The 25336-nt window shown below is 42.7% G+C and overlaps 1 protein-coding gene across 1 annotated transcript in view; it reads left to right on the top strand.

Moving 5' to 3' along the window:
* The first annotated feature begins 733 nt into the window (after window positions 1–733).
* Window positions 734–25336, top strand: part of cdh18a (cadherin 18, type 2a) — a 110957-nt gene continuing 86354 nt past the window's right edge. Inside the window, exon 1 of the mRNA XM_058417857.1 lies at window positions 734–921. The gene's annotated coding sequence lies outside the window, so the exon portion shown is untranslated. The remainder of the gene's footprint in view (window positions 922–25336) is intronic.

Raw genomic sequence — 25336 nt, 5'->3', positions numbered from 1 at the left:
TGGGAAATTTATCACCAGCATATTAACAGAGACGCAAACTTTCCCGCTCTGGGTTTTTACGCTGTCGGATTTTACATTTTAAACTGTCGAGGGGGCACAAACTTTTGCCCTCAACTGCCTGCTACGCTAAAAATAACCTCAATTAGCATGAGGAGCATCACAAGCCTGAGCTCATCACCTCCTCCTGAACAACATGATGTCATGAACCCGCAAAAAAGCATGACGCACGATGACATCATCACTCAGCGCCCTGACTGTCCGTGTTTGTGTTTAAGATCCAAAAAAGAAAGAGTGTCATAAATCTAGATGTAATCAGATACTAATTTTTGAAATCGTTATGATGAACGGTTCTGGAGGAACTGGAGAAGGTTCTGGGTAGAAGCATAGTGTTTCTCTGTCAAGGAGGGTTTTTTTTTTTAACTTGGAACCATTAATTATCTAGAGAGAGACAGAGGGAGAGAGAGAGAGAGAGAGAAACAGATACAGAGAAAGAGAGAGAGAGAGAGAGAGAGAGAGAGAGAAACAGATACAGAGAAAGAGAGAGAGAGAGAGAGAGAGAGAGAGAGAGAGACAGAAACAGATACAGAGAAAGGGAGAGAGAGAGAGAGAGAGAGAGAGATATGGGGGTGTGACTGAATGATAACGCAGAGCAAGCAGAACCGCTGGAAAGCAAGCAGAGCTTCTCTCTCTCTCTCTCTCTCTCTCTCTCTCTCTGTCTCTCTCTCACGCTCTGATTTTCTCTTCATGTTGTGCTGTTCCTCTCAGCGTACGAGTGTCTCTCACACACACACACACACACACACACACACAGAGATGTGGACGAGGACATGGTGAGGAATCTCCTGAAGCCCAGCAGTTTTCTGTGTCCAGCTTGTCTTTTTTTCCCACACGGAGCTCAGAGCAGAGGGAGGAAGTGAACAGGTAAAGCTCTTTCCTTTTCCTCGTCTGCCCTCGGCTTTGGAAAAAAGATCCTCAGTCTTTTATTTTTATATCAAATAAACAGTGAAAATTGTAGCTATTTATTTATTAGCTTATTTAATCAGGAGCGTGGTTAACGACTTGACACTCGGCTGCGGCTGCTACCTCACAGCTCCCGGGTTCTCCTTCTGTTCCTCAGTTCCTGTTTAGAGTTCCACATGTTCTCCATCTTCTTGTGGGTTCATCAGGGTTCTTCAGGGTTCTCTGGTGCTTTCCCAACTCCTAAAAACATGTCATTAGGTGAACCGGTGTCTCTAAATGATTGTATTCTAGGAGTAAACTCCGGCTAGACCCTGACACATGACCCTGACCTGGATAAAGCGCTTCCTGGAGATGATTAAAGGACTGATGTCTGATTAGAGACTGGAGTTTGGATGATGTTTGAGATCTCTGATACCGTGAGCTGTGCGATATCACGTCCAGCAGCATTCAGGATTGTGTGAATGGATGCGTCCTCAAATGGCTTTCAGGTGGTGATTCCGTTTGTGAAGTCTGAGGGGAAAAATGTGCAAATGCTTTAGCTTTTTTACTGTTAAGGTGTGTGTGTGTGTGTGTGTGTGAGAGAGAGAGAGAGAGAGAGAGAGAGAGAGAGCGAGCATGTTCGATCCTACACGAAAAGATGCCTCATTAGTCCAGAAGTTTGTGAACAGTTGCAACATGAGCCGCATTGTCTGCCAGCATGCCTTCTGCTGCTCGAGCATGACGTGAATTCGTGTCGACGCTGAATCCCTGCCAGGCGTCGGGCATCTGGCCTCGTCTCAGAGAGTAAGCCTTTCCAAAACAAAACACACACACACACACACACACACACACACAGGAAGCCACAAGAACCCAGAGCTAGATCTCAAGCCAGAGCTATTCATCTTCTAAACTCCTCTGGACCTGAGGACCAGCGAGATCTGAGCTTGTGGTACAGATAGAGAGCTAATTTGTGTGTGTGTGTAGAAAGAGTGTGGTGTGTGTGTATTTAGGAAGAGTGGTGTGTATGTGTGTGTGTGTGTAGGAAGTGTGTAGTGTTTGTGTGTGTATGTAGGAAGAGTGGAGTGTGTGTAGGAAGAGTGTGGTGTGTGTATGTAGGAAGAGTGTAGTGTGTGTGTGTGTAGGAAGTGTGTAGTGTGTGTAGGAAGAGTGTAGTGTTTGTGTGTGTATGTAGGAAGAGTGTAGTGTGTGTAGGAAGAGTGTGGTGTGTGTGTATATAGGAAGAGTGTAGTGTGTGTGTGTGTATGTAGGAAGAGTGGAGTTTGTGTAGAAAGAGTGTGGTGTGTGTGTATATAGGAAGAGTGTAGTGTGTGTGTGTGTGGGGGAGTGTAGTGTGTGTGTGTGTGTGTGTGTATAGGAAGAGTGTAGTGTGTGTGTGTGTAGGAAGAGTGTAGTGTGTGTGTGTGTGTGTGTGTGTGTAGGAAGAGTGTAGTATGTAGTGTGTGTAGGAAGAGTGTAGTGTTTGTGTGTGTAGGAAGAGTGTAGTGTGTGTGTGTAGGAAGAGTGTAGTGTGTGTGTGTAGGAAGAGTGTAGTGTGTGGGGGGGGAGTGTAGTGTGTGTGTGTAGGAAGAGTGTAGTGTGTGTGTGTGTGTGTATAGGAAGAGTGTAGTGTGTGTGTGTGTAGGAAGAGTGTAGTATGTAGTGTGTGTAGGAAGAGTGTAGTGTTTGTGTGTGTAGGAAGAGTGTAGTGTGTGTGTGTAGGAAGAGTGTAGTGTGTGTGTGTAGGAAGAGTGTAGTGTTTGTGTGTGTAGGAAGAGTGTAGTGTGTGTAGAAAGAGTGTAGTGTGTGTAGGAAGAGTGTAGTGTGTGTTTGTGTGTGTGTGTAGTTTGTGTGTGTAGAAAGAGTGTGGTGTGTGTGTATTTAGGAAGAGTGTTGTGTGTGTGTGTGTGTGTGTAGGAAGAGTGCTGTGTGTGTGTGTATGTAGGAAGAGTGTAGTGTGTGTGTGTGTAGGAAGAGTGTAGTGTGTGTGTGTAGGAAGAGTGCCGTGTGTGTGGGAAGAGTGTAGTGTCTGTGTGTGTGTAGGATGAGTGTAGTGTGTATGTGTAGGAAGAGTGTAGTGTGTGTGTGTGTGTGTCTGTGTAGGAAGAGTGCAGTGTGTGTGTGTGTGTAGGAAGAGTGTAGTGTGTGTGTGTGTGTGTAGGATGAGTGTAGTGTGTATGTGTAGGAAGAGTGTAGTGTGTGTGTGTGTGTAGGATGAGTGTAGTGTGTATGTGTAGGAAGAGTGTAGTGTGTGTGTGTCGGAAGAGTGTAGTGTGTGTGTGTAGGAAGAGTGTAGTGTGTGTGTGTAGGAAGAGTGTAGTGTGTGTGTGTGTGTGTCTGTGTAGGAAGAGTGCAGTGTGTGTGTGTGTGTAGGAAGAGTGTAGTGTGTGTGTGTCGGAAGAGTGTAGTGTGTGTGTGTAGGAAGAGTGTAGTGTGTGTGTGTAGGAAGAGTGTAGTGTGTGTGTGTGTGTGTCTGTGTAGGAAGAGTGCAGTGTGTGTGTGTGTGTAGGAAGAGTGTAGTGTGTGTGTGTGTGTAGGATGAGTGTAGTGTGTATGTGTAGGAAGAGTGTAGTGTGTGTGTGTGTGTGTAGGATGAGTGTAGTGTGTATGTGTAGGAAGAGTGTAGTGTGTGTGTGTCGGAAGAGTGTAGTGTGTGTGTGTAGGAAGAGTGTAGTGTGTGTGTGTAGGAAGAGTGTAGTGTGTGTGTGTGTGTGTGGGAAGAGTGTAGTGTGTGTGTGGGAAGAGTGTAGTGTGTGTGGGAAGAGTGTAGTGTGTGTGTGTGTAGGAAGAGTGTAGTGTGTGGGGGGAGTGTAGTTTGTGTGTGTGTGTGTGTGTGTGTGTGTGTGTGTGGGAAGAGTGTAGTGTGTGTGTGTGTGTGGGAAGAGTGTAGTGTGTGTGTGTGTGTGGGAAGAGTGTAGTGTGTGTGTGTGTATGTGTCGGAAGAGTGTAGTGTGTGTGTGTGTGTGGGAAGAGTGTAGTGTGTGTGTGGGGGGGGGGAGTGTAGTGTGTGTGTGTAGGAAGAGTGTAGTGTGTGTGTGTAGGAAGAGTGTAGTGTGTGTGTGGGGGGGAGTGTAGTGTGTGTGTGTGTGTGTGTGTGTGTGGGAAGAGTGTAGTGTGTGTGTGGGAAGAGTGTAGTGTGTGTGTGTCGGAAGAGTGTAGTGTGTGTATGTGTAGGAAGAGTGTTGTGTGTAGTGTGTGTGTGTAGGAAGAGTGTTGTGTGTAGAGTGTGTGTAGGAAGAGTGTAGTGTGTGTGTGTGTGTGTAGGAAGAGTGTAGAGTGTGTGTGTGTGTGTGTGTGTCGGAAGAGTGTAGTGTGTGTGTGTGTAGGAAGAGTGTTGTGTGTAGTGTGTGTGTGTGTAGGAAGAGTGTTGTGTGTAGTGTGTGTGTAGGAAGAGTGTAGTGTGTGTGTGTGTGTGTGTATTAAGAGTGTAGTGTGTGTGTGTGGGGGGGATTGTAGTGTGTGTTTGTGTGGGGGGGAAGAGTGTTGTGTGTGTGTGTGTGTGTGTGTGTGTGTAGGAAGAGTGTAGTTTGTGTGTGTGTGTGTGTGTAGGAAGAGTGTAGTGTGTGTGTGTGGGGGGGAGTGTAGTGTGTGTTTGTGTGGGGGGGAAAAGTGTTGTGTGTGTGTGTCGGAAGAGTGTAGTGTGTGTGTGTGTAGGAAGAGTGTTGTGTGTAGTGTGTGTGTGTGTGTGTGTGTGTGGGAAGAGTGTAGTGTGTGTGTGTGTGTATTAAGAGTGTAGTGTGTGTGTAGGAAGAGTGTTGTGTGTGTGTGTGTGTGTAGGAAGAGTGTAGTTTGTGTGTGTGTGTGTGTGTGTAGGAAGAGTGTAGTGTGTGTGGGGGGGGGAGTGTAGTGTGTGTTTGTGTGGGGGGGAAAGTGTTGTGTGTGTGTGTGTGTGTGTGGGAAGAGTGTAGTGTGTGTGTGTGTGTCGGAAGAGTGTAGTGTGTGTGTGGGGGGAGGGAGAGTGTAGTGTGTGTGTGTAGGAAGAGTGTAGTGTGTGTGTGTGTGTGTGTGTGTGTGTGTGTGTTTCCATACACTTCAGCATGATATCATATGGTACAGATGGACAGACAGATGGGACTGACAGATGAGACAGACAGATGGACAGACAGACAGACAGACAGACAGACAGATGGGACTGACAGATGAGACCGATCGACAGACAGACAGACAGATGGGACTGACAGATGAGACCGATCGACAGACAGACAGATGGGACTGACAGATGAGACCGATCGACAGACAGACAGACAGATGGGACTGACAGATGAGACCGATCGACAGACAGACAGATGGGACTGACAGATGAGACCGATCGACAGACAGACAGACAGACAGATGGGACTGACAGATGAGACAGATGGACAGACAGATGGGACTGACAGATGGACAGACAGATGGGACTGACAGATGAGACAGATGGACAGACCGATGGACAGACAGATGGGACTGACAGATGAGACAGATGGACAGACCGATGGACAGACAGATGGGACTGACAGAAGAGACAGATGGACAGACAGACAGACAGATGGGACTGACAGATGGACAGACAGATGGGACTGACAGATGGACAGACAGATGGGACTGACAGATGAGACAGATGGACAGACCGATGGACAGACAGATGGGACTGACAGATGAGACAGATGGACAGACCGATGGACAGACAGACAGACAGATGGGACTGACAGATGAGACAGATGGACAGACAGATGGGACTGACAGATGGACAGACAGACAGACAGATGGGACTGACAGATGAGACAGATGGACAGACCGATGGACAGATGGGACTGACAGAAGAGACAGATGGACAGACAGACAGACAGATGGACAGATGAGACAAGTTAACAAGTAAAACTTTTTCATTCATGATGATCAGCTTTATAAAAAAACTCTGGATTAATTTTTATTTATTTTTTTAAACCCGTGACTCGATCTGAATGAACGGATGGTGATGAGATCCTGCCGGAGCCGTGGGCGAGGGTTTCAATAAATCCTCGGGTGTTTATGAAGATGATCACTCAGGACATGAAGCAGGGTTTACGTGATGTTCCTGCTGAGCGATCTAATCAAGAAACACACTTTTCTGACTAGATTACAGCAGGACTTCAGCTTCACCATCTGGAGCCAGAACAGCGTCATGATTATTCATGCTGGAGACGTCAGACCTTCTTATATACTGTGTGTTGGGAGTGTGTAGCGTGTGTGTGTGTGTGTGTGTATGTGTAGAAAGTGAATGTGTAGGAAGTTGCAGGGGTCCCCAACCACCAGGCCGTGGACCCGACAGGTTTTGCAAAATCGCCAGCAAATCGGAGCTCATGCACGCGAGTGACAATCACGCAGTGTAAATGACCAAAGACGCGATCTGAGAGAATCGCCCATGAGTCGCAAAATCCTGCAGTGTGAAAGGAGTTGTGACTGAAAAACACCTCATTGATGACCTACAGCTAATGAGAGAGCGAAATACAGGGCAGCGGTCAGTTCGGGGAGGAGTTATAGACCACAATATCAGCAAGCACGGCTTCGGTTGGAGCACAATATTGTAGTTTAATAGAGTTTATAGGTTTTTATCAGAAAAAATGTCTTAAATATAGTTGTATCAGAATAAATAAGCTTTACAGTTACATCAAACAGAAATAAAGCAGAAACATTTGCTTGACCAGCCGCATCAGCAGCAGCAAAAATTTATTCATTTAGGCAATTCTGCAGAAGCCACAATCCTTGTTTCCCACACTGACCATTTGGCTCGTGAACTTTTTGTGGGGTAAAATTTCCAGTCTCGCGCGAGAACTCTGATCTCACGTGTGATCTTGTGTTATTTCCTTATTATTTCCTTCATATGGACCAGACAGAGTTGTGGAAGATTCTTCCTATTGTGAAATCAAGCGAATAAAAAACTAAAATGTGAACTTAGCTCTTCACTCATCGCTAGCACAGCGTTCAGATTCTCCAAGTTCACGCTAATATTCTACCTGTAAGAGAGATGATGAGTGTCACCTGCTGGAACACCTGGTGTAATGACAGAGTCTGGCTTCAGACACGATCGATGAAGCACAGAAGGCGTTGATTTTTTTTTTTTATTGTAAATCGTAGAAAGTGACGTAGCCTGACAGTAAACATGGTTGCTATGGTTACAGTGAGAATGAGCAGAAAGTCAGAAGGATAATTGTTTCATGAACTTCCGCACTATCATGAGCGCAATTTTGATTTATTCTTTTGGATTTTTTTACATCACTCGCAGACGTTCTCAATCCTCAGACACTTCGCGATGCTCTTCTCTCCAGCGCTATTCTCTTTCTGCCTTCAGCTGCTTCTGTCTCAAGCCGTCATACCTTAAAGTTCCTAATAACAGAGAGACCGTAGCCCTTAAACCCTTAAAGCTTCCTAAAGCCCCCCGCTGGGCGAGTGTCATGTTGTGATTTTCTTCCTTACTCTCTGATTCTACTAAAACACTCGAGCATCACAACGGCGTCTGGAGAGAGCCATTGAACTGCCCGGATGCCACGGGGCGGCTGGACAGGTCGCCGCTTAGCCTCCTATTTCCTTCTGATTTTCCACTTTGGCGCTTTTTGACGTAAAAGTTCCAGCTCTGTATTTAACTCTACGCTCTTTTATTCAGCTGTGAGGAGGTCTGATCCACACCGGCTGGATTAATAACAGAGGGAGAAGAGTGAAGAGAAGGAGTCTTTTATTTCAAGAATCCATGAAATAAAAAGTAAATGTTTTTTGTATACAATTAATTAAAGAAGGCATTTTATTTGTTTATAGTTTCCATCAGGAGCCTCTCTCACTTTTTTGTCTCACTAAGACAGATCAAATAATTGAAAAAGCACTGTGGTACACAGAAATGCCATCAACAAGCTCTAACCAATCAGATTTCAGCATTCCACAGCACTGTGGTATACAGAAAAGTTCTGACCAATCAGGATGTAGAATTCAGTAGTACAAATACACATATCACACACTTGATGCTAGAAAAGCTCAGATCAATAGATCTCATTGTAACTTCCTGTGTTCCTCATATCCAGGCCTGAACTTCCTGTTGTCCTTCAATCATGATCTTCAGGCATCTGTTCATTTCTTTCTCGATCAATCTCTGAGCCTCCTCGCTAAGCCGTGTTTATTTCCAGTGTCGTCACGCTCCGTTCCCGGTGGGTTCCTCTGAAACGTGCCTCATGGCCAAACTAATAAAGAAGGAAATAAAGATCAAATTAAATAAACCTGAGATGGAGCACAAGGCACCGGGGTCTTAATAGAGCCCCCCGCTTCCCACCCGAGCGTGATGAGAGGCTACGGGGCTAATTTCCACTCCAGCACGGCTGATTCATCACTCCATGGGGCAACTGTTTCCATCACTCAAGCCCTCGTTAATGGGTGCCGAAGTCGTGAGTCAGTAGCGGAGTAAATACGGCCGCGCTGAAGAGGCCGTCGTCAGCAAGACGCCAGGCTAACGTGGGCGGATGCTAATACACACAGCTTTCCTTACTCTACAGCGGGATTTCTTCCACAGCTCCATGAGAAGTTTCTAGGACAGCGTGAGCTTGTCACTTCGTGGAGCTCGACTGTAACGTAGCTGTCATGAAAGCTGTTACTGTGAGTCAGCGTCAGAGATCAGCTTACAGAACCAAATTTTAGCTCCATCACACATCGCCACGCCCACTCTGGATGACCATGCCCTAATCCCTGAAGAACAAAGATGTCATATATAAGAAGAAATGTCATAAAGATTCTATAAATTTGGTGTAAATGTTTAATTATACAAAATAAACCCTACAAAATCCAGCACTCTTTATTTTACAGATTTACTTTGTTGTGAAAACTAATTCAAGGACGAATTATCTAAAAGAATTCGATCTGCAGTGAAGGTGAGCTGCTGAGGAGAAAAAACGAGTGCAGGAAAGAGAGAAATACAAAACAGCAGGTTTTTAATTACTATACCAAAAAAAAAAACAGTGCCTGAGGCGTGAGAACTAGTATGTTAAAAAAAACAGAAGATTGTGTAATTGAATAAACATTTGTGTAAATAAGGCAGCAGGTAACTTAGCGTAGCGTAGCGTAGAGCTGTGAGAGCTCCAGGGTTGGATCCTCGTGTTCTCTGCAGGTACTCGCAGGTTTCCTCAGGGTTCTCCGGTTTCCTCCAGCTACACCGTTGTTGTGAACGAGTGTGTGTGATTGTATTTCTTTGTGTGTTTGGTGATCTGTGATGAAAATTTGTGTAGAAGCTAGATTTAATTTCAAGTTTTAATTCTCGCCGTTAGAAAACGTGACGGACGTCACAGTGAGGTGAATAACGTGAAGGAAATTGTGAAGTTAAGGTCACGCTTTTTGTTTCTTTTCTGTTCTTTTCTCTTTTAGCCGTCAGACACTGAGTCATTTCTTCATTTTGCTGCATGCAACACACATCCTCCTATAGCTCGGAGGTTTTAGGTTCGCTTATAAAAATACTGACGCGGCACAAAAAAAAAAGCAGCGAGTAAATCTGCCTGGAGGAGGAGATGCTGTGGGAGAACTTTCTCAGCAAGTAAATGGATGGCTTTTTTTTTTCATCACACTTTCTCAGTTTTAACACGGAACATCTGGAACATCTGTGTCACTAAAACGTGTGTTTGTGTTTTCAGGAGATTTTTACAAAAAAGATTCTCAACGACAGCAACCGATGCACTGCAGCTAACATGACCCCTAGCTCTTCCAGGACACGTGATGAAGTTTAGAAGATGGACAAAATAAAACACAGCGCTAGTTCCTTTCTTTAAAATAAACATTTTTGGTTTTTTTGTTTTTTTAAAAAAAAAGGCTACACGATTATTAAAAATTACTTTTTTTAAAGACCGAAGGGTCTTGTTTTTCTAGTAACTCTGTGTAGAACTTAGTTGTTTTGGTTTAATAGTTCTTTACAGAACCTCACAAGAAAGTGTTTTTCTATCAGAAATGATTCTAGGCGAGAATTCATGTCATTTCTAGCAAAGAAAAGCAAGTTGGAAATTTTAAAAATGGTCCCAGTACTGAACCTTGAGATATTCCTTGAGTAACCGGAGCAAATCAGGATTTATTTTGTGATTTGTTTTAATGAGTTGAAATATATTTGATGTTTGAAGGTCAAGGCTAATACAAGGCTAATGAATGGGCTGTTATAGCCACCAGTTTAGCATGATGTTTAGCGTTGTGGACTTGCTTAGCGCTTAGCGCTTGCTTAGGATTTGTGCTCAGCTGTTGGTTTCCTGTTCATCACAAAGCAAACTTTTATAAAGATGTCCTGGTTCTTTTTCCTGTTTTCCGTCCTCTGTTTCCTCACCAGATTCCTTCTGCTAAATTGTCTACATATGTGTATAAATAGCTGGAAGCTAACTCGCTCTTCTGATATATAGAAGCCTGTCAGTGCTGGAGCGCTAAATGCCGCTCGGTGCTCAGACACAGCCGGTGTCTTAAACATGGCCAGGGGAGAGCACGGTTCGGCATGCTGGGAAATGAGCAGGGTGGTGATGAATGGCTGTGATTAGCGACTCGAAGCATGTGGCTTTATGGTCTAGCAGCGCTGCCGTTATCACTTAAACCCGAGGTGAGGAGTTTTATCGCAGGTCTGAAGATCTGAAGGCCTTTTTTTGTGTTCAGGTAAAAAGCCAATCATTTCTTGGAAAGCTTGCATCTGGCTTTTGTGCAGAAAACACTCTGACGTGTTCTTTTTTTCTGTTAATTTAGATGTTATATGCTTTCTCACATACATTCTCAAAGATCATGATTAGCATTAAAGCGTTAGCGCATCAGGAGATAATGTTATGCTCTAAACTTAAGCCATTAGCTCATCTATTTAACTTCCGCTAAGGGTTTCTCAAACGTTTTAGTCCAGTGGCTGCGTCCCAAATCCCCTTTGGAGTGACTTTTATTTATAGGATACAATTAAAACCAGATGAAGTGGACAGAGATACAGCAACTTGAAAGAAATAACAAATTCTACCAAGACTGCTAGCTAAATGAACAACACTACAGTGCCGGCTCCTAGAGTTAGCATTATATGACTTTATAATCATCCTTATTTATTTTATTAGCTCATCTTCACCTCGTCCTACAGCTCTACTTCCTCTATTCTTTCTCTTCCTTGTGTTCTCGCTCTCAGACCTCTTCAGTTTGAAAATTCCAAATAAACTACATCACTAATTTCAAGCAAAGTCACAATGCTAACCGCTAATGAGCCACTTTGTTGTGAACCAAGTGGCTCCAAGGTCAGCTTGCGTTCTCGTTCCTGTTAACTGGTATCATCTTACCATCACACCGTGTGTGTGTGTGTGTGTGTGATGTTCTTGTGCATGTAATGAGGCTCTCTGACATTCATGTTCCATCCAAGCCATACATCACCAAGTGCAATGCAAAGCATCGGATGCAGTGGTGTAAAGCACGCCGCCACTGGACTCTAGAGCAGTGGAGACGCGTTCTCTGGAGTGACGAATCGCGCTTCTCCATCTGGCAATCTGATGGACGAGTCTGGGTTTGGCGGTTGCCAGGAGAACGGTACTTGTCTGACTGCATTGTGCCAAGTGTAAAGTTTGGTGGAGGGGGGATTATGGTGTGGGGTTGTTTTTCAGGAGCTGGGCTTGGCCCCTTAGTTCCAGTGAAAGGAACTCTGAATGCTTCAGCATACCAAGACATTTTGGACAATTCCATGCTCCCAACTTTGTGGGAACAGTTTGGAGCTGGCCCCTTCCTCTTCCAACATGACTGTGCACCAGTGACCAAAGCAAGGTCCATAAAGACATGGATGACAGAGTCTGGTGTGGATGAACTTGACTGGCCTGCACAGAGTCCTGACCTCAACCCGATAGAACACCTTTGGGATGAATTAGAGCGGAGACTGAGAGCCAGGCCTTCTCGTCCAACATCAGTGTGTGACCTCACAAATGCGCTTCTGGAAGAATGGTCAAAAATTCCCATAAACACACTCCTAAACCTTGTGGACAGCCTTCCCAGAAGAGTTGAAGCTGTTATAGCTGCAAAGGGTGGACCGACGTCATATTGAACCCTATGGATTAGGAATGGGATGTCACTTAAGTTCATATGCGAGTCAAGGCAGGTGAGCGAATACTTTTGGCAATATAGTGTATATATATATATATATATATATATATATATATATATATATATATATATATATATATATATATATATACATATATATATTTTTTTACCACTATGTCTGAAAGCGTGAGAGTCGTTGCCAGCTGTGCCCTTCACTGTCTGACAATAATGCATCATTACCCGAGGGTAGAGGCTTTTAAAATTAGACTCCTAAACAATGGCTGTTGGCTGTACGGAGTTACAGAAGGTTTCTCTCAGCATGACGAGGCTCAGAGGATAACTCCGAGGACCCCGACTTGTGATGAAGACTGAAGGCACCTTCACCTGCAGCACTTTATTAACTCCAGTTTACAGCTCCCTGATTATACACCGCTGCAGGGGGCCAAAACTTTTACAGAGGCTGGGAAAAGCTTCCTGACAGGCGTGATCAAAGTGCTCGGCTCGATGAGCTCATTAGCATCTGACAGTTTTGCTCAAGTACGCGAGCCGTACGCAGTTTAATACGAACACGCAGGATGACGAAGGAATTTGAATCGGTGTCGTGTTCGTTTATTAAAAATCAAGTGGAAAAGGATTCCTCTGGGTGAAGTTGCCATTATGAATTCAGCTCAAAGATATATAGACACATCACCTAACATGCAAAACTAGCAATAATCGGTTTAATGTTTTTAAAAAGCTCTCATTTAATCGTGATGTGAATTCCGAGTCTTTTCAGTGAGTCAGTTCATTTGACTCACTTCGCAGAAGAGTCGACTCTTTCGGCTCCGTTTACAGTTTGTTTGGACAAATCTTCACTATTTTAATTATTTTAAGTTTTTTTTGGTCCTTTTTCTCTTTTTCTTGAGTGCATGACAGTGTTTTAATCGCAGAGGATGAGTGTGTGCTGAATAAGAAAGAAAAACTTTTTGTTTTAATCATTAAAACTAATTCAAAACCTCCACATGACCCTGAATCACACAGTGAAGATGAATGCGTTCATGCTAACAAAAACGTCTCTACTGAAAAAAAGGAGATTCTTGCAAAAGCTTTTTGATTAAATCACACTGCAAAAGTGACAGCATTGTATTCATCTAGAAAAAAAATAAAGAAATAAATGGCATAAATAATAAATAAATAAAAGTGCTTGTTCATGCGAGTCAAGTCGAGTGGATCGGCTGAAGTAGAAACGGTGAGTCAAAAATCTTTTTATACAGTATTTCAGTTTTGTGTGCTTAAATCCTGACATTAGAAAGACAAGGCTTTTATTTAATGTTGTGAAATGTCCACAAATCAAGTTCTTCGTTTTTTTACTTGCCTTATAGCAGCTATAAACGCTCGTTCCCTCACTAGCCTCTTTTTATTCTTGTTAATAAAACAAACAAACAAACAAACAAAAAAAAAATGCAGCTTGTCACATTCCTGAGAAACCGTAACACCCCTCCATATCTGACTTCTATAAATGTCAATCTACATGTCATCAGAGCGTCCACTGTACGAGTCCTTGCACTGGATCTGTTACTATAGAAACCGTAACCTTTTAAAACAAGTGCATTAATATAAACCTGCACCTTCGGTCAGAGCTGCTGTTTCAAGCAACTCCTTCTGACCAATCAGAATGCAGCACTGCTGTCGTAGTATCAGTGCAGAGCGCTCATAGAGCTGCGGATAAACAACATCTCCTGGGTGAATAAACAAAATAACAGTTCCTGAATTAACGCGTGTGAAACACAGACGTGTGACTTCACGCCATGTGTGAAAGCATCTGTAGATCCAAAATGGAGGTTGTGTTCATCCTGAGTGTTAATTGTGTGTGATCGCACAGGCGGAGAAGCGCTTACGGTTCCAAAGTTACATATTAAAACATTACCTAAAGGCAATTATCCTACTGTTTTGTATACTATAGGGTGATAAACGTGACGTCTAGTCGAACCTGCAGCACAGCTTAATAAATGGCTGGTCAAGTAAAGAAAGACCAGCAGCACCAGCAACACATGTTCTGTACATCTAAATACAGCCTCGTTACTGAGCGTGTGCGTGAGCCGAACACATGCCTAGCATTTACCCTAACCCAATCAATTCTCACAGATGACTCATTAGAACTTCCTCAAGATCTGAAACCATGAAACACACATGTACTCTGGAGAGAGAGAGAGAGAGAGAGAGAGAGAGAGAGAGCAAGACAAAGGGAGACTGAGTGAAAGCAAGAGAGACTGAGAGAGACAGAGAGAGGGAGAGAAAGAGAGAGAGAGAGAATGAGACTAAGAGGCAATGAGAGAGAGAGAGAAAGAGAGAGAGAGAGAGACTGAGTAAGAGAGATGCAGACAGAGAGAGAGGGGGAGAGAGAGAGAGAGAGAGAGAGAGAGAAAGAGCAAGACAGAGAGCAAAACAGAGGGAGACTGAGTGAAAGCAAGAGAGACTGAGAGAGACAGAGAGAGGGAGAGAAAGAGAGAGAGAGAGACAATGAGACTAAGAGGCAATGAGAGAGAGAGAGAGAGAGAGAGAGAGAGAGAGAGAGAGAATGAGTAAGAGAGATGCAGACAGAGAGAGAGAGAGAGAGAGACAGAAAGGCACAAAGAGACCGAGTGAAAGAAAGAGAGATGCAGACAGAGAGAGGGGGAGAGAGAGAGAGAGAGAGAGAGAGAGACAGAAAGGCACAAAGAGACCGAGTGAAAGAAAGAGAGATGCAGACAGAGAGAGAGAGAGAGAGAGAGAGAGACAGAAAGGCACAAAGAGACCGAGTGAAAGAGAGAGAGAGACAGAGCGAGAGAGAGGGGTCAGTGTATATATATATATATATATGATCTTACCTTTAAGATGAAAAATTCCACTAAGTACAGAAAGACACCTGAGTCTCAGTGGTTTATTCAGTGTAAATTCCTGAACTGGAATCCCACTCAGTCTTTCCATCTGCTTTTACTCCTTTTACAGTAGGTTCCTTCTGCATATAAAAGCCTTTTATTTTTCTGTGTAGAAAAGAGCGGTAGTGAAACGCCCTCCTGCAGCGCACCGATGCTCACAGCTCTCTGAACCCTGAGATTAAGTGAGCTTTGAAAGATTGCTACAATTTTCCAGTCTCCGAACTGGAATTATTCCAGTTTCAGAAAGCAGTGAGAGTGAAATTTCGGCAGCGCTGCGGTCAGCGTGGACACTCGAGCGAAAGAGAGCGTGGATGTGACTCAACACACCACACAATTCAATTCTTTTATCTTTTATTTACTAAAGTGGAAGCTTGAGAGTCTGCTCTGTTTCCTCTTTTCCTCCACTCACTCCCTCTCTTCCTGGTTTTGGATAAAGTTGGATAAAGATTTGGATTAATTCTTTCCTAATAAACTGGAGCTAAGTCATGAGGCGTGGAGCGAGTGTCGGTGTTCAGAGTGGACGTGTCCATCACAGCGAGTCCTGTCAGCTTTTCATCTCAACATGCGAGTGTTTTAATGAGTTAGATATTATTCCCGTCTCAGCAAAACATCATGTGAGCGTGAGTTTTAATGAACGGACGTTGAGAAGGAGAAATTGTCATCACAGGGAAGTCACTCAGGATGCTCCGGTTATGGGAAATAATATAAAATTCACATTATAATTGCTTTTAATCTTCTCACGTTACCATAGAAACAGCTCATTGTTTGACAGTAAGGTCACTTGTCATTTTATTCTATTTATTTATTTGTTTTTGTTTTTTATATTTGTATACATTGAATGTATATAATAATTTTTATTATTATTATAATTTACGATTTTTAAAATTTTTATTCTTTATTTATTATTATTATTATTATTATTATTATTATTATTATTATTTTGTAATATATTATTATATTATATAATATATAATATATGTAAATTTCCCATTGGGATGAATAAAGTATCTATCTATCTGTCTATCTATATTAGTATATTATTAGATTATTATTAACTTTTTCCACCGCGGGATTAAAAATAATAATAATAAAATATATTACATTAATAAATAAACAAGTTCAAGCTTTACCTCCGACTGTTCTGAAGCTCTGACACTGGAGACTCCTTCCATCAGTGTTACATCAAAATATTTCTCCTTACAGAAAAATTCACCAAATCAACCATTATGTACTTTTTTTTTCTGTTTTTTGTTTTTTTTTTCCGGTAAAATGACCCCTACTTCTATTCTGTTCCTCGGTTCCACTTCATACCGAAACCAAATCCCGTCTCAGCCTCAGTCTGATCTTTGCTCCGTGATCAAATTATGTGCAAGATATTATGAAAATGTCAGGTTATACAAGAGGACGAAAAGAGCAGCTCTGTGAGCAGAATGATTCCTGATCCTTTCGTCCACCAGTTCTGACGCCTCTCGCTCTGACCGGATTACACCGTGCTGATAACATCTCCTACCTCGAATCAAAACTAATTAGCACTCGCCTTCGGACATGAAAGCGGCAGGACGTGGAGTTCGACCATCATCACTACACCATGGTTCAGGGTTCATTTCAGGCTGCTGAAAAAAAAGAAGTACGAGGAGGAAGGGGAGTTGAAGAGAAGGAGGACAGTTGAGGAGGTGGAGGAGTATAGTTGAAGTGGTGGAGGAGGAAGAGGAGGACAGTTAAGGTGGAGGAGGAGGAGGAGAACAGTTGATGAGGGGGACAGTTAAGGAGGAGGAGGAATATAGTTGAGGAGGAGGAAGAGAAGGACAGTTGAGGAGGAGGAAGAGAAGAATAGTAGAGAAGGAGGACAGTTGAGGAGGAAGAGAAGGATGAGAACAATTGAGGAGAAGGAGAAGAATAGTGGAGGAGGAGGAGGAGAACAGTGGAGGAGGAGGAGTAGAAGGAGGACAGTTGAGGAGGAGGAGGAGGAGGAAGACAGTTGAGGAGGAGGAAGAGGAGGAGCAGGAGGACAGTTGAGGAGGAGGAGGAGGACAGTTGAGGTGGAGGAGGAGGAAGAGGAGGAGCAGGAGGACAGTTGAGGAGGAGGAGGAGGACAGTTGAGGTGGAGGAGGAGGAGGACAAAGGAGGAGTTGGACAGAGGAGGAGGAAGAGGAGGTGAAGAGTTGAGGAGGAGGAGAAGAGTTGAGGAGGAGGAGCGTTAATAATTGGTAGAAATCAATGATTTGTACAAACTGTACTTCTATTTAACTGTAATAGCAGTGAATGAGGATGAAGATGTCCGCCTGTACAGTTCAGGGTACCAGTTAGAGCACAAGCTTCCAGTTAGACCTCAACACTCGTCTGATTATTCCTCCAGCTGGACAATATTTTACTCTGTAGTGACACATGAACTGTTCACATTTTTGATCAGATGAGTGCAATGCAGACATCTTCTCTCTCTCTCTCTCTCTCTCTCTCTCTCTCTCTCTCTCTGGCATATGGCTTACATCCTACGCAATTATTATCCTTATCTCTCTCCTCTGTTCCTCCTCACACATCTCTGACTCTTCCACACTGAACCAGCCAGAAGTCAGGCGTGAACATACGTACAGCGTTCTCATAACTCTCGTAAATCTTGCGCATCTTGACCTCTCTATTGCTGTAAATAAGATGTTTTCCTCTGTGAAAGACGTTTAATATGTTTGTGTTGAATATTTCTGATGTGTTCAGAGAGTCAGGTGCTAATTTATTGGGTGATGTGTTGTATTAGCTGTAGTAGCATTATTCCCAAGAGACGCTAACTGTTTTGTCACGCTGCCATCATGCTGTTATACTTAACAAGAGGATTTAAAAGGAGAAAAAAATAACAGTGTCAAACATATGGGATAACAGCCACATGTGGTGTAAATGGAAGTCCCTGAGTGTAACGCAGATATAAATATGTACGTGACGGAAGAGACTCGGCTTGGCTAGTTAGCGATGGTGGCGTTGGGATAAAAGCTTAAGAAACTGATGTGAGAGTACAGAGAGTAGAGATGAAGAGCTGAGAACACTGGACAGAGTAAAGGACTTTCTTTAATAAAAATAGATAATTAGATAAAGTGGGGGATAAAACTGCACTGCTATCAGCACGAAGTGGAAGAGCATTGTGGGTAATAAAGGAAACCATTAACTAAATATATATCCATGATAAACAGATCCTGGGTTTCATCTGGTTTCTCCGGTTTTATTCCTCAGTCCAAGGCCACGCACTGTAGGTAGGCCTCAATGATTGTCTTTTAAGGAAAAGAGGTGGGGCTTAGAATCTATGCCTTTTATGGTAAAAGGGTGGAGCTGAGAACCTCTGTCTTTTATGGAAAAGGGGTGGAGCTGAGATGCTCTGTCTTTTACAGAAAAAGAATGGAGATGAAAATCTCTTCTTTTCATGGAAGAGGAGTGGAGCAAAAAGGGTGGAGCTGAAAAGCTTTCCCTTCTATGGTAAAGGGGTGGAGGGGGTAAGCTTTGTATTTTGATTTATTATAATTTATTATAAATGAGTGTTTCATTAGCAGAGTAATCTCATCACATTCTTCAGTATTATTGATTTATTCCTGTTAGATTTGTTCCTGAAAGTTGGGGTGGGTAAAATTATAATCTATGATCCCTTTCATTAAAATCTGCTAATCAGTGTTTTATATTCTTTTTCACCTTCTTCACCTAAGATGAATAATTGAGAGAAGTGAACTGATACGGAGGTGTCGGCTCTCTTGGAATAAATGGATTGCTTTATATGAGACTCATTCTTTCACATTTATCAAAAACACCGAGCTCTAAATCATATTATACAAGTTTCATATCCCTTTTCATAACACCAGGCTGTGCATCGAAAAATCCATGACAGCAGTGAATTTGTGAAACCGAAGGGCAATGGAAGCTCTTTACCAGCGCCGTCCTCTTTAGTTCTGTAATAAAGCAAATAATCTGCGGGAAAATGTTTAACCGGAAATGGACTCCGGCCGGACAGTTAATGACACGAAACATAGCCGTGGAAGCAAATTGAGGCATTTAGTAAAAACGCCCACCTTCGGGCTCGTGTCGCTTCTCTGCCAGCAGATCCGACCGAGGTCTGCCCTCTGATTGGTTTGAGAGGTTGGCTCCCGTCAGTCACAGTTAACGAGGAAGATTTTGCAGGAGTTCATCTGCAAACACAAACACAGAAAAAGCCACCTTTACCGTCTAATTCATTTAGTACAGAAAAAATCTAAAGGTTCTTCGGTGTGTGCCTTGTAATAAACGTGAAGATTGTTTGTAGAAACGTCTAATGGATCTTTTGAGAAGATAAAATGTTCTGATCTCAGCAAGTTCTTCTTCCATTCCTTATATGTACATCTCTGATCTATTCGCAACACTCCAAAAAATTTAATGTCAGCAGGCAGTGTGTATGAAGTGACCTGTATTGACCTGGCCTGGAAAATAGCTGTGCCTGAAGCATAAGATCTTTGGTGGTTTAGCACAAATCAGTTGAATGTGCAGCTTTATGGTGACATTTATTTATTTATTTATTTTGCAAAGTTGCAGCGAGGACGGATAAACTGCATTAGCCATGTGACCTTAGTACAGCAAAGCGTCTGGCTCGGGTCCAATTGGATAAAGCAGGTAATGAAGGGGTGCTGAGAGGGCCAGCGAGAGTAATGGACCATTTGACCAGAGGCGAGCACTTAGTGCTGAAGATGAAGAGGAAGATGCAGGGTATTGTAGTGTGCACAAGGAGAATCCAGAGCCGAATTCATCACGCATCAGTGTATCTCTGTGCTTTCAAAACTGTTCCGCTGCTGTCGAGAAAACTTTGGTGTTTTCTCTGTGCAGACACCGAAGCCAGGTCCTGTCTCACTGATGATGCAGTCATGATGTTTCATGAGGATATGTAAGGAGTAAAATGACAGTCCATGTCATGCATCAAACCTCAAAGTGTAAATGTAATGCTCCGTCTTTACCTCTCTTAAGTCAGTGTGATGACATTTGCCTCCCACCATCAGGGTTGGGGTTTAATTTCTGCCTCCTCCCTGTGTGTGTGTGTGCCTTGTGTCTGGTTTCTACCCTGTCCAGGATATCCCCTATTTTTTGCCCCAAATTCTCTGGTAGTTGCCCTGAGTTTCCAGGTTCCTTGTGACCCTGTGTAGGATAAGAGCAACAAAAGATGGATGGATGGAAGGATGGATGGAAGGATAAATGGATGGATTGAAGAAAGGATGGAAGGATGAAAGGATGAATGGATGGATGCATGGATGGATGAATGGAAGGATAAATGGATGGATCGAAGGAAGGATAGAAGGATGAATGCATGGATGGACAGAAGGACGGAAGGAAAGAAGGAAAGATGGACGTACGGATGGATGTATGCATGGATGGACGGATGGATGTATGGATGGAAAGATAAACGGAAGGATAAATGGATGGATGGATGAAAGCATGGATGGAGGAATTGATGAATGGATGGAAGGAAAAAAAGAAGTAAGGATGGTTGGAAAGATGGATGGGTCTACTTATGGAAAACTCCACCATATCAACAATTACACACATTTCTAAAACTCTTCGATGTTGCACATCCTCCATGCCAGTCCCTGTGAATGAGCGGTTACTATAGAAACGATAACGAGGGCATTAATATAACCTGTGATTTGCAGCTGCACTGCCGCTGTAGTGTAATAACACATTAACCCATGCTGTCAGATGGAAACACACGTCTGATGATTCCTCCAGGGATCTGATCTGTCTGAAGAGTCGAGATGGATGAATTGTGTTCACATTATTGATCAATAAAGTAGGATGAATTATCCAAACACGCAGAATGCTGATGCTGATGCTGGGCTACGCATCTATCTGCCTTCTAAATCCGCTCCTTTCTTCATGTTCATTAAATTGTTCCATGCTGCCGAGTACAAGGCCATGGCTTATATTCTATGTAATATTAATCCTCATCTCTCTCCACTATTCCTCCTCACACATGGCTGACATTTCTATGTTTAACCAGCACGACCTCAGACATGAATGAACGAGGTGTTCTTTGCCTTTTTAAGCCTCGCAAAACCTATAACACTCATCACTTGTCAGATGCTACATCTGCACCATATAAACCACTACTGCGTTTCAATCTAAAAATAATCCTGTCCCATTTTACAATAACTAAATTGTTAATATTGTGCTTATGCCTATAAATATTCTGTTTCAGATGTTCAACACTTTTTTCTCGCGACGCACAGCAGGCACATGCTTAACTGCTCAAGTTTAAAATAGATTTGTATGTCATACCTCATCACTGCAGATGATGTGAAGTAGTTAAAGTTAAAAAAAAATACTCAACTTGTACTATTTTTGTTTGTGTATCAACTTCTGGGTAATATTCTTAGACCTTGGCATATTTTACACTAGATGTAGAAACATAACCCAGATATCTCCTCAAAGGCCAGCTTCTGCCATTTTGCCTCACTACTATTGGCATCTCCAGATCTCATGTGTCTGAAAGTCTGTTGTGAGCCTCAGCCATTCTTGCAGCAGTAATATCCAATCCTAAAAATCAGACAAAGGTCTGTAACAATGTGAGAGAGCTAACACCTCCCAGCTACCATGACTTTTGTCCTGTTGTTAAAAGAAGAGATGGTACTCTTCATTCTTGTATTAACTGCGGAGGCATGAACCAGGAGCTGGTTAAAGCTACCTTTTGTCATCCTTGCTTTCTTTCCACCGGCAGATGAAAGGATGTAAGGTCTTTTTCAGGCTACATTTATACTCAGCGTAAAGATTCCTTTGGATTTAAAGCACCTTGGGGAATGAGAGTAATCAGTAACGGTGTTTGGGCTGAGCATTTCCCATCCATTTAAACGTCTTAAACACTGATAAAATTCTCACCAAATCCTTACTGAAACCTCTGGAAGATAGACCACTGCCACACTAATGAAGCTGCTAGAAGATGGAACAATGACTTATTAATGAAGCTTCTGGAGTATGGACCACTGCCTCACTAATGAAGCTTCTGTAGTATAGACCACTGCCACACTAATGAAGCCTTTGGAATATGGACCAGTGACTCATTAATGAAGCATCTGGAACACAAACCATCTCCACATCAAACTTCTGGAACATGGACCAGTGACTCATTAATGAAGCATCTGGAATATGGCCCAACTCCATACCAATGAAGTGTCTTGACCTAAGCCCCATGAATGAATGAAGCCTCTAAAGCATGGAGAAACATTGTGAAATGGTCTAACATGGACCAAAACCCCACCAAAAAAGTCTCATGAATATGGATGACTTATTAATGAAGCTTCTGGAATATTGACCACTGACACACTAATGAAGCTTCTGGAACACAAACCATCTCCTCATCTAAGAAGCCTCTGGAATATGAACCAATGACTCATTAATGAAGCATCTGGAAGATGGACCATCTCCTCATCTAAGACACTCCTCAATATGGACCAGTGACTCATTAATGAAGCATCTGGAACACAGACCATCTCATCATCTATGAAGCTTCTGGAATATAGACCAGCATCTGGAAGACGGACCATCTTAATACCAATGAAGCTTCTTGGCCTAAGCCCCATGAATGAATGAAGCCTCTAAAACATGACCAATAAACTTGGAGAAGCATTGTGAAATGGTCTAACATGGACCAAAAACCCACCAAAGAAGTCTCATGAATAGGGATCTTGGACCAATGCCCTGACTTGAAACAAACTCTCATCAATGAAGCATCTGGAATGTGGATTAAAATGTCATCAAAGAAGTTTCTGGAACAAACTTGGACTGTTGTGGTCAGGTTCCTGACTACCTCATACTGAGAGGTTTATTGTTGTGATGAAAAGCTTTTCTAGGTAGATTCCAAAAAAGGAACTGCAGAAGCTTCAGGTACTCCTGCACCTTCTAGAATTGACCACTGTGACATTTTTTTATTCATTTTACCAATGATTCATACATACAACCTCAGCACCAGGCCTGGCCTCAAAGCTCCTCAGAGGGAGGTTTTCCTGCCCAGACATTACAGAGAGTTCCCGTCACTGTTGTTTGTGGGAGAGCAGTGGGAAAAATCCTCAAGGTGACCTGCTAAATTGTCCCCTTGAGTATAAATGTCAAAAAAGCTGTCTCCCACAGAGCAGAACTATGAAGCTGGGAACATCAGTCTGGTCCAGAGGGAGAGACTACTCCATCGCTCTACAGGCACCACAGGAATCTCAAGTACATCTGGAAAGTGCAGCACTTCATTCTATGACATTTCTAAGTATTCAATTACATGCATTAATATAATTTTCCTTAGAAATTAACCAAAGGATCTTTCTTGGCTACAAGCTGTAACCTTCTTTCTTCTATTTACCTTGGAATCTGGAAATCTACAGCACTTCCATAAGCAAATCAAATAGACAATGCATGAGTTGTGGATGTCAATTAGAATTAAATGATGATTAGACTTTAATGACTTCCCCACCTGATTAATCGCATGAATTAAACCGCTGATAGCCCTGGACTAATTACAAACTGTTGTATCAGTACAAAAAAATCATTATTATTAACATCTAAGCACGTTAATAGCAGTCATTTACGCAGCTAGAACATCATTTCCCCATGATGTATGGCAGATAATATAAATCCGTAGCCTCGCTGCTACTACTACAACGGTGTGCTTTCAAGAAGCTAAAGCACAAGACCAAATCAATAGATTCTTTGTACGGTCACGTGAATCCTTTGCATACAGCTGAACGTCGGGTGAAAGCAGAGCTTCACCAAGACCTCTTATCAGTGAATAATGGTGGCCTGGCTGAGGGCTTGATTCCTGTAATGACTGAAATTGAAGAAACAGACAATCTCATCAGCACCAAGAAGAAGTTAATGGTATGGTCTTCCAGGCGTCTCCTGATGACTACATTCCCGCAAATAATGACTGTATACTGGTTGCCTCAAAGTTCTGAAAAATTTTGGGATATCTGCCTTTACATGCACATGAATGTAATATGGAGTTGTACCGCCCTTTGCAGCTATAAAAGCTCTTCTGGGAAGTGTGGAAGAATTTTTGACCATTCCTCTAGAAGCACATTTGTGAGGTCAGGCACTGATGTTGGATGAGAAGGTCTTGCTCAATCTCTCTAATTCATCCCAAAGGTGTTCTATGGGGTTGAGGTCAGGACTCTGTGCAGGCCAGTCAAGTTCCTCCACACCAAACTCACTCATCCATGTCTTTATGGACCTTGCTTTGGTCACTGGTGTGCAGTCATGTTGGAACAGGAAGGGATCATCCCCAAACTGTTCCCACAAAGAGCATGAAATTGTCCAAAATGTCTTGGTATGAAGCTGAAGCATGAAGAGTTCCTTTCACTGGAACTAAGGGGCTGAGCCCAACCCCTGAAAAACAACACCTGAACTCAATGATCTGGAGGGGTGTCCCAAAATGTCTGGCAATATAGTGTGCGTATATATATATATATGCCATTATATTTGTTTCATTATTATTTTTTATTATTGTTATTATTATTTAGGCATTTCTAAAGCATATTTTACTGCACACACCCAGCAGTTTGGTTTCAGTACATTAATTTATTAATTAATTAAGTAATAATATTTATTAATTGCAGAAATAAATATTATGGCAGATTTGGTGGTCTAAGATTTTTTGAATTTAATATTGAATAGAGTTCAGCAGAACTCATGTATTTTCTATTTGTTTTATTATTCAGTAGAATTCAGTAAGTTCTTTTTCTTATTTTTCCCTTTTTTCACATATATATAAATATATATATATATATGTATACACTATTGAAGATTCTCCCCTCGGAGTCATGTCATCTGAACTCCTACCCACAGCTCTTTTCACATGCCTCAGACTAAAACCCCATCACGCTCACCACAAGCGTCCCTCAGGAGGAAGCCGGGCTCCTGATGTGATTTGTTCAGAGCGCTCTAAAAGCAGAGCCTGGAGTGACCGGCAGACCTGACACGCTACCAAACACATTGATCACCGGTCTGTCTTGTTACGCTGACACAAACTTGCTGGTGTGGACAAGTCCAAGCCCGTGGCCCTGCTCCGGGCTATCAGCTGGACCACCCCCGTGATTAATGCGCGTCCCAGCAGGCGTCAGTGTCCTCGGAGGCCGATTCATCAATCACACGGACAGCTGCAGTGTCTTAGCCCAAGGACCTCTGCGCCTAAGTCCTTGTGGTTATGTTCACATCCAGGTGTGAAGTGTGACTCTGACGACACGAGGCTGAAAATATTCTGGAATATAATTCAAATACAATTGATTTATTTAATGAAACTCGATTGCTGAAACTCAATGTTCCAAGCATAGGAGGTGTGCTTTCATCATTTTGTCTTCTTCAGCTCTCTGAGCTTTGCTTTTTTGTAGGTGTGGCTATATGCAAATCAGAAGTGCTGTGAAAAACATTTGCATGAGAAGAGAATGAAAATCAGCAAATTAATTTTTTACTGAATTTTTTGTGCTGATTATTATCCTCCATTTCTTTCTCAAAGCATCATCATTATTATC

Source organism: Hemibagrus wyckioides, linkage group LG20 (assembly GCF_019097595.1).
Source record: "Hemibagrus wyckioides isolate EC202008001 linkage group LG20, SWU_Hwy_1.0, whole genome shotgun sequence".
Taxonomy (NCBI): domain Eukaryota; kingdom Metazoa; phylum Chordata; class Actinopteri; order Siluriformes; family Bagridae; genus Hemibagrus; species Hemibagrus wyckioides.
The sequence above is the reverse complement of the archived record's forward strand: the minus strand, read 5'-3'. Positions and strand labels throughout refer to the sequence as shown.